Below are 9,622 nucleotides of genomic sequence, written 5' to 3'. Positions count from 1 at the left end.
GGTCTTTTTGAGACAGGGTCTCCCTGTAGCCCCAGCTGGCCTGGCACTTGCTATGTAGACCAGGCTGGCCTTGATCTCACAGAGATCTGCCTGCCTCTGCCTCCGAGTGCTGGGACTAAAAGTGTGTGCCACCATGCCCAGCTCATTTTGTCAAATTATTTTGCGGCAGGTGCTTACCCTACAGCTCAGGCTAGCCTTGAGCTTACAGTGATCCCCCTGCCTCAGCCTCCTAAGTGCTGGAATTACAGGTATGTGCCACCAAGTCTGGCAAATGAGCCTTTATTTTATCTGTCATAAAATTGAATATTTTCAAATGAATTGAGAATTCATTGTTAATCCCTCTGCCTTCCTGAGTTATGACAATGGAAATGTAGTTATTAAGAAAAAAAATCTAGAAGCCAAAGTTTTAAAATTTGCTATATTTAGCAGAAAACAGAAAGATATTTAATTAAATTTTTAAAAAGTCAACATCAGTAGCTAATCAGACTGAATATTCAGTCTGAATACTAAATTTTTTTAAATCTCCAGGATCTGGGGATGTTTTCTGTTACTTTCTCTGTTTTGGTCACCTTTTCTAAGAGGCTAGAGCCTTGAAAAGTTTGTGCAGTGAGTTCCAAGCCAGCTGGGGTTATAGGGAGACCAAAAAAACAAAACAAAACAAAACAAAAACCAGAGGGGAGGGGCTAGAGAGGTGGCTCAGGGGATAAGAGCACTTGTTCTTCCAGAGGAGCAGGGTTCAACTCCCAGCACCTACATGGTGGCTGTTATCCTCATCTAGCCTTCCCAGGTACTGCACACGTATCAATAAGCACAACAACAATAAAAACACTGTACTAATAAAAATAAACAAGTCATTTAAAAAAAGGGGGGGGGAGAATGAACTATGTCTGAATCTCTTGAGCTGTAGAGTTGCCCGGGCTCTATTTCAGTGGCAAAGCAATTTACATGAACAATGTACAAAATTTTAATAAAGATAACCAACCACCCTCCCAAATCCTGTATGGTTATGTTTGTATTTGCAAGGAAAACACTACCAGTGATCAAACTGGGAGATAATCTTATCAAAGTTTTGTATAATTTTATAGTTTTCACTACTCCTTATCAGGTATATAATTGTCTGCCATTTTTGAAAAAGACCTTGATAAATCTACTTGAGATGGCAGTTCTTTATCTCATTTAGATGATAAACCATCTTTCCTCTGCTGGAAGGAAACTGCATTTAGCAATCTCCATTGACTTCTCCTATGACTACAATAAAAGAGAAAAACGCATCTCAGGCACCAATGAACGAACATCAAGTGTATAGTTACTTCCTCATGCAAAACGCATCTACTGCCAGCCAGCTCTACTGGCACTAGGGACAGCAATGTAAGGTAGGCCCTATGCTACTCTTCATCCTGGCATTCTTGGTTTTCTGTTGGTTATGGTGCTAGAGATTAAACCCAGGACCTTGTGCAAGCTAAATACACACCACCACTAAGCTAGTGCCTTAGTCTCTTTTCCTGATATAGTAATAAAATATCCTGACAAAAGCTACTTACAGGAGAAAAGGCCTATTTCTGCTCACAGTTCAAAGGGTATAGTCCATCCTGGAAGGGAAGTCAAGGCAACAGACGCTTGACTCAGCTGCTCACTTCACATCCACAATCAAGATGCAGAGGGTAATGAAGGCAGGCTGCCACTCAGCTCTCTTACTCCAGTTATACAGTCCAGGATTCCAGCCAGAGAAAGGTGCTACCCACAGTGGACAGGCCATCCCATCTCTATTAACAAAATCAAGGCCACCCCCCATGGCATTCTCAGAGGCCCCTCTCCCAGGAGAGTCTAGATCCCAGCAAGTTGACAATAAACATTAACCAGCACAGCTACTCTCCAAATCCTTATCCTGGCATAGTTGTGGATATTCTTTGGAAGTATATCATTATTCTTTTTTAAAGATTCATTATTCAGTTAACAGATTAAAAACATTTGAAGTATGATTCTTTCAAATTACATTTCAGGGCTGGAAAGATGGCTCAGGAGATAAGAACACTGACTGTTCCTTCAGAAGAATGGAGTTTGAATCCCAGCACCCACATGGCAGCTAACAACTGTCCGTCACTCCAGTCCAGGGGATCTTTGGCAGGCATTGCACGACATGGGTGCACTTACCTACGAGCAGGCAAAGCACACATACACATAAAATAAAAATAATAAAACATTTTTAAAAATTACATTTCAATTCAAAAATACAATTTTTCTATAATACATCCATTGAGAAAAATAAGATGCTGTTTATGTATTAAAGAAATAGTCACAGGTGGTGGCACATGCTTTTAATCCTAAGGGGGCAGAGGCAGGTGGATCTCTGTGAGACTAAGGTCTACACAGAGTTCCAGGACAGGTGGGGCTACAGGGAGACCCTGTCTCAATCCCTCCTAAAAGAAATAAATTGTGGGGCTGGAAAGATTGTTCAGCAGTTAAGAGCACTTGCTGTTCTTGCAGAGGACCTAGGTTTGGGTCCTAGCATCCATTGGTAGCTAACAACTGTCAGTAACTCCAGTTCAGGAGTTCTGATGCCCTCTTCTGGTTTCCACAGACACTGCATGCACATGGTGCACTTACATACATATAGGCAAAACACTAATAAAATAAAATAATAAAGCATTTTTTTAAAGAATTGTCATAGCTGAGTGTGGTGGCACACGCTTTTAATCCCAGCACTTGGGAGGCAGAGGCAGGCAGATCTATGTGAATTCAAGGGCAGCCTGGTCTGGTCTACATAGTGAGTTCCAGGTCAGCTGGGCTACCTGCCTCAAAAAGACCAAAAAAAAAAAACCAACAACAACTGTCATACAGCAAGAGAAAACATGACTTCCGCTAAAGTTTTAATAGAATACTGAGGCCCTAATGTGTTGTGGATCATGATTTTTCACTCTTCTACCATTTTTCATCCTTTGAATGAAAATATCTGGGAACATCTGATGTAGCTCCAAAATTGGTTCCAGTCTGTGGTCACTTGGCTGTGTTCTTTCTGGGCTGTGGTGGGGCAGAAAATCAAGGCTGGTAAAGCAAAGCTGCTCACTTCATACACAGAAAACAACTGGCCACACATCAAAAAGAAGTGAACTGAACCAAACCCACCTCCAGCTGCACAGCATATTTTTTATATGAGTTATATGCCATAGACAGATACCAGAGCAAATCACACAGAACACCAGCCATCTCTACATTAGAGCTGAGGTGGACAACTATGTGCATTTCCCAGGAAGTACAATTCTTTGGGGTCTTTTGAAAGATTATATTATGTTAGAAATATTATGCTTCATTGAATTCTAGAGCAGGCAGTCTATCCTCTTCTACTGATTAATGACAATGGAAGTTAAAGTAAGAATCTACGCATCTGCTTAAAATGTTGGAACAGGGTTAGGGATGTGGCCCAGTTTATAGAGTGCTTGGGTTTGATTTTCAGCATCACATAAATGGGGTGTAGTAGCCATATCTATAATCCAGAACTTTGGAGAGGGAAAGAGGAGGAACAAAAGTTCAAGTTCATCATCCTTGGCTACATAGGGATTTTGAGACCACCCTGAGCTTTATGAGACCCTTCCTTGCCTAACCTCCAAAAAAGTGTGGAAAGGGAGAAAATAAACAAATAAAAATGTTGGGCCAGGCAGTGGCACATGCCTTTAATCCCAGCACTCAGGAGGCAGAGGCAGGCAGATCTCTGTGAGTTCAAGGCCAGCCTGGTCTACATAATGAGTTCCAGGACAGCTGGGGCTACAGGGAGACCCTGTCTCAAAAAGACCAAAACAAAACAAAACAAAACAAATCATATTAACAACCTATCAAGCTTCCTGGTCCCATGTGCTTGATGGATCCAAATCCAACTGACCTTGTAACACACCCTTTAGCAAAAGTAAAATCTGCCTTGCTGAGTCATTTTTGCTTTGTCCAAGTATTCTTTGTCTGGTATTGGTGGGGTCCTTGAACCTCAAATTTTATTTGTAACACCCACTCAATTTAATTAGGGTTGCTTGCATGAGCATGGTGTGGCATTACTTACTGGGCATGGACAGCTATTAGTGGCTATACCACTGAAGAAAAATGCTGCTGGGGACTCTCCTGTTCCCCAGCAGCTATAAACTTGTCAGTAGCTTCTCAGGGAAGAGTTGGGGCCTCATGAGCCCCATCTCTCAATTGAAAATTGTTGTTCTTCAACATACAAGAATCTTTACCTCTTCTTTTCATTCAGTTACTCAATTTTCTAGCTTTGGTTTTTATTATCCTTCTCTGTCTTAGGACTAATGTAAACCAACATACCATTATGATAATCAATTCTCTGAAGATTGCTTTCAGATTAATAATTTAGGACCTGACTAGGCAAGGTGGCACACACCTTTAATCCTAGGATCTCTGTGAGATTGAGGCCAGCCTGGTCTACATAGCGAATTCCAAGCCAGCTGGGGGGCTACAGGGAGACCTTGTCTCAAACAAAACAAAACAAAACAAAAAATTTAGAACCTGCTACATCTGCTAACCATAATTTCTGTATTTCTGATTCTATGCTAAGCTATTATTATTCTGATAAATGGAAATAATATCAAACTGACTCCTAATGACTTACTGTTATATCCATCAATGACTGCATCTTTCAACTTTCACCAGAGAAGCTTCTTGAAGCCAACAGAGATTTACACAAGAGACCCAAGTGACCAACATACAGAGAATAAGAGACAGGAAAGCTTAGCTCTGAACCCAAGATCTAAATCATACTCTCTCCTCCAAGGCTCATTTCAGAAAAGGGGACATATTGTTTGTAGAGCCAGCAGTGGTAGATGACCACAAGAAAACACGTGTTTTCCTGACAGCAGAGCAGTTACTCATGTAAATTCACAGTAATTGTGCCAGCATGCACAAGAGCTACACAATCTCAAACCAGACAAAAATCCCAACACGGAAGGGGGAGCTAGGCAAGAAGCGCAACCCCAGCTGAGGAACTACTGGTAGCCGATGGCTGCTTCAAGAGGGAGAGCCAATTTTCTTTAAGGGTGTGACACCGAGTAGGCTGACCAGGCTCTAGGGATGGACTCACATCAAAGGGCATTTGGGGACACAAATTAGATTTGACAGCCTTAAAAAAAAGTAGAGGACATGAAATGAAAACGAGGTGGGGGGATAGCAATGGGGGGTATAGATAGGGGAGGGGGTCTGAATTGATCAAAATACTTTGGATGAAATTCTCAAAAAAGTCAATAAATATCTTCTTTTTTTTTTAAGTTTTGGGCTTCTCAGACGGCTCATCAGGTAAAGACATCTTCCATGACACCTGTTAACCTGACACACATGGTAGAAGCAGAAAACTGACTTCGGAAAGCTATCCTCTGCGCCACAAATGGTACACATTCACATATACAGATATACACACACAAATGCACATATACACACATATGCAATGATTAAATAAATATAAAAAACATTTTTACAGATCAAGTTGTAAGCTGGGTGTGGTGATGCATACCTTTAATCCCAGTTGTTAGGAGGCAGAAGTAGGCAGATCTCTGTGAGTTTGATGCCAACCTAGTCTACAACGAATGAGCTCCAGGCCAGCCAGGGCTACATAGTGAGACCCTGTCTCAAAAAATCAAAACAAACAAAACCCTAAAACAAAACAAAAGTTGTAATGCAGATGTGAGACAAGGGAATGGAGTAAGAACTGTGTTAAAGTGGAGAGATTACCTACAAAGGTCCATAGCGACAGTGATTTTTTTACTTTAAGAAAAGTCACAAACTTCACATTAGTGTGAGTTTCTCATTTAAAAAAATTGACATGTAATTAAATTTTTTTGGGGGGGGGCTTTTTTTGAAACAGGGTCTCCCAGTAGTCACAGCTGGCCTGGATTCTCTATGGAGACCAAGCTGAGATCTGCCTGTCTCTGCCTCCTGAGTGCTGGGATTAAAGGTGTGCGCAACCAAGCCCAGCATGAAATTCAAAATTTAAAGAAGAGTGTACAAAATAAAAATATCAGTTAAATCCTGTAAATCACCAATCTGCAACCTATGTTCATTTGTGTGTGTGTGTGTGTGTGTGTGTGTGTGTGTGTGTATACCCTAGCATATACATGCAGAGGAAACAGGGTGTCCTGCTCTATCACTCACAGCCTTACTCATTTGAGACAGGTTACGGCACAGAACCTAGACCCATGCTGGTGGCCATTAAGCCCCAGTGCTGTGGTTTGAATGTGAAAAGTCCACCATAGGCTCAGGTGCTTGAACACTGTCCCCAGCACAGTGGTGCTATTTGAGAAGGTTGTAGAGGCTTAAGGAGGTGGAGCCTTGATGGAGGAAGTGAGTCACTGGGGTAGGCCCTGAGGTTTCTAGCTCTGCCCCATTCCTATTCACACTTTCCTGAGTACAAGTCCAATGTGACCAGCCAGCTGTCTGCTCCTGCTCCTGCCACCATACCTTCCCTGCCTGCTGCCTCCCCACTGCAGGCTGGGTCTGAGGACAACTTGGCATCCCCATGTGGGTCCAAGGGATCAAACTCAGGCCGCCAGGCTTGGTGGCAGGCACCTTTAGCACTGAGCCATCTTGCTGGCACTATTAACACATTTTGATTGCATTACTCTAAACTGCTGATATTAGAAAGATTTACAGTATCAGGAGTAAGCAGTAGCCAACTACTTAGCTTATAGTATAAATTCAACAGCTTATATTTCAACCCCAAAGCAAGTGCCAAATGCTACACAGAGGAGACAACCAGCAGCTTGGGAATTAACTTTCTATTTTCTTAAATATTTTATTTTTATTTTTATGCATATGCATGTATTGCCTGCATGTAGGTAAGTGCACCAGTATTGTGCAATGCCCGAGGAGGACAGAAGAGACTGTCAGATTCCCTGGAACTGGAGTTAAGGACGGTTCATAGCTGCCACATGGGTGCTGGGATTCAAACCTGGGTCCTCTGCAAGAACAGTCAGTGTTCTTAACCACTGAACCATCTCTCCAGCCTGGGAATTGACTTTCTTAAAGCAAAATAGAAAACTTCCATTTATGCTCCTAAAAACTCATTGTCATAGACTGCAAGCCACAAAACATAGTCAGTGTCAGTTTGATCTTCAGGCCCTACCACCATGCACTGCTTATTTTCACTCAGCATTCAGCCCACGCCGGCCCACACAAGGCACGATTCCCCTTGAGTGTGGTACTTGCTGCTGCCATCTCCTACGAACACAGACTCCAGCGTCCTCAGTCTTTTTATGTGAACTCACACTAGCACTCTCCAGGTGCTGGCAAGTCTTCAGCCTCAGCCCAGGGCCACACCATTGGTGCCTCTGGTTGTGAGTCTCCAGCCTCTGAGACTAAGCAGTTACTGCTTCCTTCAGCTCTCTAACTTGTAAGTGACTGTCCTGGTTTCTTTCTATTGCTATGATAAAAACTCTCCAAAACCTACTTGGAGAGGAAAGGATTTATCTTTGTCTTAGTTATCCTTCAATTGCTGTGACAAAACACTCTGAGGAAGGGTTTATTTGGCTTACATCTCCCGAGACAGTGTTCATCAGTGAGGGAACTCGGGGTAGGAACTCAGGGCAGGAACCTGGAAGCAGGAAACAGAGGCCATAGAGGAATGCTGCTTACTGGCTTGTTCTTACTGGCCCATCTTCAACCTGCTTTCTTATACAATACAGAACAACCTGTCCAGGGGTGGTGCCACCCACAGAGGGCTGGGCCCTCCCATATCACTCAACAATTAAGAAAATATCCCACAGGTGTGGCCACAGGCCAGCCCAATAGAGGCAAATACCCAGGTGTGTCAAGTTGACAATTAAAGCTATCCAGCACAGTCTTACATCTCCAAGGTTCATCACTGAGGGAAGGTCAGAGTAGGAACTCAGAGCAAGAACCTGGAGGCAGGGGCTGGACGGAGTGCTGCTTACTGGCTTGCTCTCCTGGCTCGTGGTTTCTTGTTAACATAGGAGCACCTGCCCAGGGCAGGCTGGACCCTTCCACATCACTCAACAATCAAGAAAAAGTCTCCCAGATATGCCCACAAGGCCAATCCAATAGAAGCAATTCCCCAATTGATGGTCCCTCTTCCAGGTGTGTCAAGTTGATGACTAGTGCTATCCAGCACAAATGACCCCTTGTAAACTTGACACACAAATGCAGTATTAAACTACAACTTTTCCATTTCTTATCTCTAAGACCTTACATTAATATTAATATTCAGCATAAGACAGTACAGCTTTAAAAAGTCCCTCAGTCCTTAAAAATTCAAGCACTTTAAAGAGTTCAAAGTCTCTTTAAAAAGTCTTAACTGTGGGTTCCTATAAAATCCAAAACAAGTTAAATACTGTCTTATTTCAAAAAGGGAAGAATCAGGCACACAAGCAAAACCAAAGTCCAGCAAGTAGCTCAAGGCTGAACATCTGGGATTCATTCACGATCTTCTGGGTTCCAAAGGGCTTGGGCAGCTCCACTTCTGTGGCTTCGAGGTCCACAGCACACACAGCTCATCTCATAGGCTCAGACAACTCTACTCCACACCTACCACTGCCCTTGGTGGTCATCCCATGGCCTTGGCATCTCCAATATGCTGGAGTCTCCACTGCAACCAAGACTGCAACTTCACCAAGGGCCTCTCTGGCCTCACAGAATGCCAAGCCTCTGATCCTCTCCATGCCTTCAAAACCAATACCATGTAGACTTTTACACATTACCAAGTCCTGCTTTCGCTTGAGATGGAGACTCAGGGCCCCTCTGGACCAAAGTGTCTGTGTACTGACCCCAAGGGCATAGTTCCCAGAAAATTTCACCACAATGATGCTGTTCTCTTGTGACTCATAGCTATTTTTCGGCCCCACCTAACCAGCATCAGTTGTCCTAGTAAAATACAAAAGGTCTACTTCCAAAAATTCTTAATTCAACACAAACAGCCCTAATAGAGTCTCTGCTTCCCTTTAAAGCTTCAAAAGCCAGGCCTCCATTGTTTACACCTCTTTCAGCATTATCTTCCAAGTTCCTACAGAACAACTCACTGAGCTCCAAGCAATTTTTCAGTCTAAAGCTCCAAAAACTTCCACAGCCCTCCCAAAAACATATTGCCCATCACAGCAAAACTCCATGATCCTGATACCAACTTCTGTCCTAATTTGTTTCTATTGCTGTGATAAAAAAAAAAAAAAAAAAACACTGACCAAAACCAATTTGGGAAGGAAAGGGTTTATTTTATCTTATGTCTTCAAGTTCATCACTGAGGGGAGTCAGAGCAGGAACTCAGGGCTGGAACCTGGAATCAGGAGCTTAAGTATAGACCATAGAGGAATGTTGTGTACTAGCTTGCTCCCCTAGCCTGTGCTCAGCCTGCTTTCTTATACAACACAGGACTACCTGTCCACGGGTGGCACTGACCACAGTGGGCTGGGCCCTCCCACATCACTCAACAATCAAGAAAATGCCCCACAGACGCGCCTACAAGGCCAATCCAATAGAAGCATTTCCCAGTTGAGGGTCCCTCTTCCCAGGTGTGTCAAGTTGACAACTAAAGCTTCCAGCACAGAGACCAGTGTTGGACTATCCAGCCTCTGCTTGTATAACCTGATCTAACAAATCTCCTTTTATAATTATCCACACAGGTTACACG

At 43.1% G+C, this 9,622-nt stretch overlaps 1 protein-coding gene across 1 annotated transcript in view; it reads right to left on the bottom strand.

Annotated features, from left to right (window-relative positions):
• The window catches only part of Commd1 (copper metabolism domain containing 1), a 137,489-nt gene that overhangs the window by 52,242 nt on the left and 75,625 nt on the right, over nucleotides 1-9,622 (bottom strand). The window lies entirely within an intron of this gene.

Source organism: Nannospalax galili, unplaced genomic scaffold, assembly GCF_000622305.1.
Source record: "Nannospalax galili isolate Female #2095 unplaced genomic scaffold, S.galili_v1.0 scaffold682, whole genome shotgun sequence".
Taxonomy (NCBI): Eukaryota; Metazoa; Chordata; class Mammalia; order Rodentia; family Spalacidae; genus Nannospalax; species Nannospalax galili.
The sequence above is the reverse complement of the archived record's forward strand: the minus strand, read 5'-3'. Positions and strand labels throughout refer to the sequence as shown.